Raw genomic sequence first — 9,242 nt, 5'->3', positions numbered from 1 at the left:
ACGCTAGGCAAACACGTTAGAAACAATTTTCATATTCCTTATTATTCTCTTTTTACGAATAAAACAAAGTAAACTATTATACCCATGGCTGGAAGAAATTTGAAGCAAACAAATATTATTATTATCATTCTTATAAATCTATTTTTGATAGGTAGACAACTAAATGACTAATAATGAGCTGGCAGGAAGTGAGCGTAGGCGAGAGCGGAAAAGAAGGAGTAGCAACTACACGGAATTTTTTTTACAACTCTAAATTCTCTGCACTCTGAGTATACAGATCAAAGATTGTCCCAGTTCAAAACAAGAGATAACGAAATTATTAGGAGAAAATCAAATCGTAGATTATCTTTATTCTCTAACGAATCAAGCTATATTGAAATGAAAATCAAGATTGATTTTATAATTATAACCATCACAGATACATCAATCAAATTATGCTTTGTTTTATTTATGTTCACATTTGTTCCTTTTCGTTCCATTTTCCATTTATTAATAATAAGGGCGTCGTTAGGATCCTTACACAGGGCATTGTGATAACCATTATTTCGTTCACCCGTTGTTGCACGTCTATTCTGCGCCGTGAGTTAGGTGAGGTGACTCTATTTGATTTGCACGGAGATTTACTTCACATGAAGTGACAATAATCACCACACCTAACTCGCATCGCAGAGTAGGCCTCATAATGCCGTTAGATGTACCCGGCAAGTTTGAGTTCATTTTCGCTGATAAATTTGCACGGAAACTCATGATCTGACAAGGGATTTGAAGCTGAGGATGAAAAATCCAGGTTTTTGTCACAATCAAGATAACTCGAACGTGTACAAGCAAGAGTGCTAGGGAAAACGCATTCGATGGTTCTTTAAGGCATACAAATGACCTGTGAAGTTTTGGCCTTATTTGGTAAGCTACCGCTACAACCGGGAAGTACTTCGACCACTTGGGGTGCGCTTAATCCACCAAATTTCATCTAATCGAGAAATATCTATAGGGCAATTATCAAGCGGATGTTGAAAAAGACTGACAAGATGACTCGGGATGCTGCAAACTGATGGCAATCGATGTCCGTCGGTTCCGGAACAGAGACCGATGTTTAATAAAGGAAAGAAGAAGAAGAAGAAGAACTCGTTGATCGCTTGAATATAAGCGTAAGTCCATATGCGGGAACATTGCTTGCCCGAGGCTACACTCAAAAAAGTCCACACGTCTGATCGAAGTGTTTAAACATATTATTTTTCATATGGACAATCACATTTATTTTAAGTGTATTTCACCATGGTTGAATGTGTTCTACACGTTGATTTCTAGTGTTTGAAACTTTGTAATGTTGATGACTCTATCAATTTAAGTGCATTGCACATTGAATCACACTACTGTTCAAAGCAGATGGATTTAACGTGTTTTCCATTTCAATGCTATGTGAATTGATTTTTTTTCCTCCTCCCCTCACGCTTTGGCGCAAACCGTGTTGGTGTTGGGGTGCACCGAGTCCGGGTCAGACAGGTAGAAATTCATTTTTATAAATATACACTGAAAAAAGTTTTCATATAGTTTCCATTGGGAACGCACATGATATTTTTCCAATACCAAAATTAATGATTTTTATCTGAAATTCACATAACATTCACATGATCACATGAATTCTATGTGATAAATCACATAAACTTCATTGGACACATAAGGTTCATGGGATTTCGTGGTGCGATTCCCAATTATGAGATCACATGAAAGTTATGTGAAATTCTAATGGATATTTTCCATCGGAAATGTGATTTCTTTTTTGAGTGTAGATAACCAGTGTATTTACCAACATAATTTTAGAGTTGGTATGAAATGCTAACATGAAGCTTTAGTGTGATAATTTATTAGCTAGAGAATGATCTTTAGAAGAGAGTAGGTGGATAGTTCCGTTAGAGTATTGCAGTATGAAAATTGAATAGAAGTTGAAAATGAGCGAAGGGCCATTAATGCGACAGTATAAAGTCAAACGCACACCTTTTGTCTAATCCGTACGATGTACGCGGAGACTTGAAGTATGTCTTCAAGTCTTCAGGCAAAAGATTAATGGCCCTTCGCTCATTTTCAACTTCTATTCAATTTTCATACTGCCGTACTCTAACGGAACTATCCACCTACCCTTTTCTAAAGATCATTCTCTAGCTAATAAATAATCACACTAAAGCTTCATGTTAGCATTTCCAACCAACTCTGAAAATTGCAAACTTCGCGTATGAAGTAACAAAAAAACACTTTGAGTGTTTGTAATGTTGATGACCTTACTGTATCAATTTAAGTGCATTGCACATTGAATCACACTACTGTTCAAAACAGATGGATTTTTTTTTTATTAATTAACTTATTTGTACAGGCTCAATTGAATAAACTTTACAGAGCCAAGTTATCATTTGCGTTATACATAATTGATGTCTTAAATCTAGAGTTAAAGGAACTGAACCGATTACTCGCGGTCGTCTCGAGGTTAGTAGAGATTTATAGTTTCATGGATGGGGAGAGGGAGGAGGAGGTTTGAGTTATGATTTACAATACAAATATTTCATTATTCCTGAAACATGAACTTTAAAAAAAAATCCACACGAACAAAACAAATACTAAACACAAGGTTAGTCAAACTTACAATCTAAGCTTAATATTCTTAAAGAATGTATAAGTTTCATAAACTCCAGATCGCGTCTACCCAAAATATCCCGAACTGGAACATTAGGTTGTCTACCTCGAGCCCGAAGAGAATCGTACAGTTCAGATCTGACTACGCGATGCTCAGCGCAAGACCAAATAATGTGATCTGCGTCCTGGTAACCTTGTCCACATTCACAGAGATTGCTGTCCCCCAGTCCAACACGGAACAAGTGAGCGTTTAACGAGTAGTGATTGGACATGAGGCGAGACATACGAATGAAGTCTCGACCCACATCCAACCCCTTGAACCAAGGACTCTTCGACACCTTAGGGATGATCGAATATAGCCATCGTCCCAAACTTCCTTCGCTCCATTTATTCTGCCAGCTGACGAGTGACTGTTGACGATAAATGAAGAAAAATTCATCGTAAGCGATTTGTCCACCTTTGCAAGCGAGTCCGCCTTCTCATTGCCCGGAATCGAGCAATGAGATGGGACCCATGCAAAGGTGATGACAAAAGATCTTAAAGATAAAGCACTTAGAAGCTCTCGTATTTTCATGAGAAAATACGAGGAGTGCTTCACTGGCCTCATGGAGCGAATAGCCTCGACAGAACTGAGACTATCCGTAAAAATAAAGTAGTGATCTGGTGAAAGTGAGCCAATGGTTTTTATCGTATAATGTATTGCCGCCAGCTCTGCAACATATACGGAACAAGGAGCTTGAAGCATTCGAGAGGCGCTATGAAATTCGTTATAAATACCAAAACCAGCGGACGCCTCTATTAATGATCCATATGTGAAGAACGATCTTGCGGAATCAACTTGGCCAAACTTTGCAGCATAAATTGACGGAACAATCATGGAACGATGATGTTCTGGGATCCCACAAATCTCCCGCGTCATAGATAAATCAAAACTAACTGAATTGCCGAAGTCGGAGAAGCATACACGATGAGGATTATGCTGTGAAGGGCTGACATCCAGTGTTATGTACACATAGTACAATGACATAAAACGAGTTTGAGGGTTCAGCTCAAGAAGCTTTTCAAAGTTTTCGATTACCAGTGGGTTCATAACTTCACAACGGGTTAGGAACCTGAGGGACAATTCCGAAAACCGATCCGATAGTGGCAACATGCCCGCCAACACGTCTAGACTTATCGTATGAGTCGAGTGCATGCATTCTAACGCGATACGAAGACAACGATACTGGATACGTTCCAGTTTGATGATGTGAGTTTTAGCCGCCGACTGGAAACAAAAACTACCGTATTCTAAAACCGATAAAATCGTTGTCCGGTACAACGTTAGAAGATCTTGCGGATGAGCTCCCCACCACGTTCCGGTAATTGTTCGGAGAAAATTGATCCTTTGTTGGCATTTTCATCTCACATACTCTATGTGGGATGTCCAGGTGCATTTGGAATCGAACCTGACCCCAAGATATTTGAAAGACATGGAATGAGTGATCGGCTTACCCAAAAGTTGAAGCTTCGGTTGTGCTGGGCTATGCTTCCTAGAAAAAACGACCAACTCAGTTTTCTCCGAGGAGAATTCGATACCTAGCTCTATAGCCCAAGTAGACCAATTATCTAAGGTATCCTGTAAAGGTCCTTGCAGGTCGACCCCTTTGGCCCAAAACAGATGGATTTGAAGTGTTTTCCATTTTAATGCTATGTGAATTGCTTGTTCTGCAAAGTAAACATCGAACACATGACTTGTGACTTCATCCTTATCAACCAACCTCATAGGGGCTGTTCATAAACTACGTAGACAGTTTAGGGGGGGGGGGGGGGGTTGGCAATCATCCACGGCCCATACATTTTTTTGTATGGACAATTGTCTACGCAGCGGGAGGGTGGGTAAAGAATCGTAAAAAACTGTCTACGCAGTTAATGGACAGCCCCATATATGAGAACAACCGTGGTCCAGTGAGATCGAACGTAAACAACGGGAACAGCACATCCCAACAGTCCAGGATCAATTCCCAAATCAGCCCTTTTAAAAAAGGCATGTGTATGCTCTGCCCTCTGGCTGCTTTGATTATATATTTGTCGATTCAATTTTGGAGTAGGTAAAGTAGAAGTCGATAAAATAGAGTTGTAGAACATTAAGCACAAAGCCGTTTCTTGTTGTGTTTGTCGATAAAATTTGCTAAATAAAAGCTTCTTTTATCGATCTATGTGCTGAAAATACCTGGGAATGTCTTTACATGGCCGTGGGGAAACAAAGAGAAAGTCGATGAAGAGAATCTGTCAATGTTACTTAGGACCTAATGCAATGTTCAACTTAATATATATCTTATGAACGAGTGAAGATATCGCAAAATGGACAATGGTGGTAATACCAACCGGTGGAAACTAACGAGTTTAAAAAATTGGCTCACTAGTCACTAGAGGTTGATATTGCAAGCTGTGATATCGCAGCTCGAAATATCAAGCTAACAAAGCACGCCAGCTGCAAATATCACCAAACTGTGGTGAGATCGAGTATCATGATTTTTGATTAAAGTTGACCCTACACGATTGCTTTTATTGACAATAATCGTATAGGCGAATCCAATAGAAACTAAGCGATTTATTCAGCCTCTGGCGGTGAATAGAGGAACCCTCAAAAGAGTGATGAGGGTGGAAATTTTCACCGTGAAGCAAAGGAAGAGGCAAATATTTTCACCTTTTCTGATTAATTTATCCACCACAGGTGCTTGAAATCGTCATCCACGAGGAATATTTTGTTTTCTGGATCGATTTTGCAGTGATCCGGCTGGTGCTTCTATATACTTTTGTTGAGAAAAATTAAGATTTATAAAATTGCCCCAGCGGTTATGATTTTCCGGATTTTTAATGTGTGGTTATTTCAGCTGTAAATCAGTTCTGATCTGTAGATAATCGAAAAATAAGACCACTCCCGATGGAAATTTGAAAGTTGTGCAATAAAATGTACATTATTTTGAGTTTTGAAAATCGTCATTATGATGTAAACAAATGGATTGGATGACATTTCCTCTCAAAATCGGTTAGCGCACTCTACATTGATGGTGCATGAAAAGAGCCTATTGTCAATGCATTCAATATTGACGTCAATACATCGGTATTGACAATATTTATTCACATCATCAATATTATTGTCGATAATTCCTCGAACGCAACTGAAACTTCCATAATGGCCGCAGCCGCTTCGTGACTACCATCGGTGAAGAGAAAAAGAGAGATAGCATAATTATACCTTCTCTTTCTAAGAAAATGAAGTTCAACGGAATCATCGACGTTGTGAATAGTCTCGCGATATCAAAGGAGCTTGTAAAATCAATATCAAGCATGATATTTTATCGCATGAGGGCGGAAAAATATCAATTTGCTAATGATTATGCCATCACCATAGAGGTAACTCGAGGGGCACGCAATACAAAGAACCGGTGCGTTGAAGTTAAAATGCAATCAAAAGTACTTAAAGTAATTAATGCGTTTTGAAGTAGTACTGACGGTAATTAAAATTATCTATCCGTAATTAATGTAATTAAAAGTATTGAAAATGTAACTAATGTACTTTGATTACGAAATTTCGACTGTAATTAATGGAGTTAAAAAGTAGTTAATGTTCTACATTGTGTAATTACTGTCATTAAAGCAGTAGTTACTGGAATTAATTTAATTACAGCCGTTGCCTGCGTTAAGTTAAAGGTTTTTGCGTGCCCCTAGAGGTAACTCTCGATCACTGCTAGTAATAGACATGCCAACGTGAAATGCTTGTCAAATCATATGAAAAAGTACGTTTTGGATATAACATGGCGGCACATTGGCTGGTTTATTAGGTTTATTACTATGAGTGTAAATTTTTCAAAGTGACTACTAAATCTATTTTCTAACTGTCAGATTGCCGCAACTGATCAAATCCAAATGCATGGTTCATCACTGTTTTCGTTGTGGTTTTTATCTCGATTTTCGTCATCAACAGCGACCAGTTTGCCTGTCAGCAGAGACTAATAGCAACAATCAATACGAAACTAACGATTTTAAATTGGCTCACCACTTTAGTAGCCTATTGGTCCCAAGCAAACGATTAACGTACCCTATTCTAGTTGAAATTCTATTACTACACTATGTTTGTTTTGATTCGCTATGAAAGTTTGACAGATAACATCAGGGGTGTGTGGATTCATGCAGAACATGCAGGGGTGAGTGAAATAGCTTGGGACTGCTTGGGACCGTTGTTCTGGTACTGAGTGAGCCAAAAATAATAATGATTTTCTTCGGGACCCAGTGGTCTTAGAGTTACCTCTATGCTAATAGTTCGTTCAGACTACAGAGTTATAACAACCGGTGAACACTTATGTTTATTTCAGTTACCGTGGGGACGTAATTTGTGATTAGCCCCGGTCCCTTTCAAATTGTATAATTATTTATGTACGGTCCTTATATTTGAAATGACTTTTCACATTCAACTAGTGATGGCCGATTTTTATTCGAATAATCGATTAATCGATTACCGAACCGAACAGTAAAATATTTGTAATCGGTTATATGTTTATATCATGCCGATATAAGCATTAACTTCTTCAAAGGATCATCACCGATCGTTTCAAACAAGTTTTGCACTCTCATTGGTGGAAAAATGACAGGACAGCGACCAAAAAATAATCGATTAGTTGTTAATCGAGTAATTAAAAAATGGGACATCTCTGATTTTGGTGTGATTGTTTTGATAAAAAAAGCGCGCAAAATTTCATCTCTACCGAGGGGGCAGCTAAACCACAAAATTACCTTGCATACTGGGGGTATTCATTGGATGAAAAGGACCGTGAAAGAGGACACTAAAATTGAAAGTTTTTCTTCCGACTGTTTCATCTTAAACGCTGTACAGACTGGAGAGTTATAACATGTTATAACGGTTGTCAAATAATTGCAACACAGAAACCACCATCAAGATAGCGCTATAACATGTTATAACTCAGTAGTCAAACGGGGCGGGTGGTGTAGTGGTAAGCGTGATTACCTCTCACCCCAGCAGGCCTGGGTTCAATCCCAGTCGGCGCCGCCGGGATGTTCTGAGGCATAACATCTCTGATCACGCCTTCCTTCGGATGGGAAGTGAAGCCGTTGGTCCCCGGTTCATGAGTTGATGGCTCGATAGGTAGGGTCCAGGTGTGGGAGCTGCCTTCCTGGCACGTCGGTAGCATTGGTGCTCAGCACGGAAAACAAGATCAACGGAAAAAAAACAAACCAAAGGAAAAAAAAACTCAGCAGTCAGCCACAAGGTTGCAAATGCTCATTTCGGTAAATGAATTATGATTATGAAATCAATAGATATTATGAGATTTTGTAATTGTAAGTTACAATAAAACGTTGTTAAGTATATGTTTGACACATTAAATTTGTCAATTTAACTATGAGAGAGCCAAATCAGCGATCGAGTGAGGAAAATGATAAAACCGCTGATTGTAACTCTCTGATTTTCAGTGTCAAACGGATACTCAACATACTTTTGTATGTGTCAAACACACATTACAACCCGTAAAACATATTTGACCTTCTTCTGAAAAAAACGGTTTCATGGTAAGGTGAGTACAAAATGAGTAACGACGCCCATATACAATACTGGTCATAAGTATGTAATATCGTACCGTTTTTAACCGACAGTTTTTTTTTCTTTGCTGCTGGATCGCAGAATTGCACAACAGTCGTGCGCTTAGCAATAATTGGCCGAAGTCTTCGGGAAAATGTACAGTTTTCAGAATCTTTCCAGTGAATGGAAACAATATTGGCGTATGTACATACTTATTACCAGTAGTGTATAATAAATTTAATTCTTTTATGCCTTGGTTTCATTTGCTTTTTGTTATCAGAAGTACCGTACTGACTCCTACTTCAGCAACAATAGATAGATTTACAAAAAAAAAAGACAAAAAACAGATATTAAAAAAGAACAAAACAACTGAAACCCATCAATATTTTCTAGATACCAATACAGAATAAAGCTACAGTGTGGATATTAAGATAGAGAAGCGTATCGAATGCAAAAACGATAGAAACTAGGCAATAGTTATGCAACCTAACAAATTCCTACACGAACCCAGAAGTACTTTTTGAAACGAACTCAATTTTACATGATCGACACCAGAATCAGCATTAAAGAGAGAAAAAAAAAACACACACAATCTATCACAATTTTGTCAAGAATAAAATCCAGTAGCACAGAAAACAAGTCGCGAAAACCATCTCAAAGAAATACATATATTTTCGATATGCATTTACCGAAACTCACTATCCTCTATATTCTTTAATATCCTCTTGAAAAAAAAACACTACGGAAGCTTTCTGAATGTTGAATAACAATTGTAGTTAACTCTAGAAAAAAGAGTATAACCAAAAATACATTGCATAAAAACGCATAAAACGCATGATGTAGGAACACACGAACCGAAACGTTGAGTCTTGCCTAACAGAGATCCCAATAAAAAGAAAACAAAAAGAAATACTTTACCCACCGCACGTGTCAAAGGCAGCAATCGCTAGCAATGAACTTCGATACCAAAACGGAACCGATGCTTCCTTGTTGCAGCCAACTATTTACTGAACCAATCAATATTAGCATCAACAGTTTTGGT

The sequence above is a fragment of the Ochlerotatus camptorhynchus genome, unplaced genomic scaffold (genome assembly GCF_037179485.1).
Source record: "Ochlerotatus camptorhynchus isolate MF236.1 unplaced genomic scaffold, CSIRO-AGI_Acam_v1.1 ptg000383l, whole genome shotgun sequence".
In the NCBI taxonomy this organism is placed as follows: Eukaryota; Metazoa; Arthropoda; class Insecta; order Diptera; family Culicidae; genus Ochlerotatus; species Ochlerotatus camptorhynchus.
The sequence above is the reverse complement of the archived record's forward strand: the minus strand, read 5'-3'. Positions refer to the sequence as shown.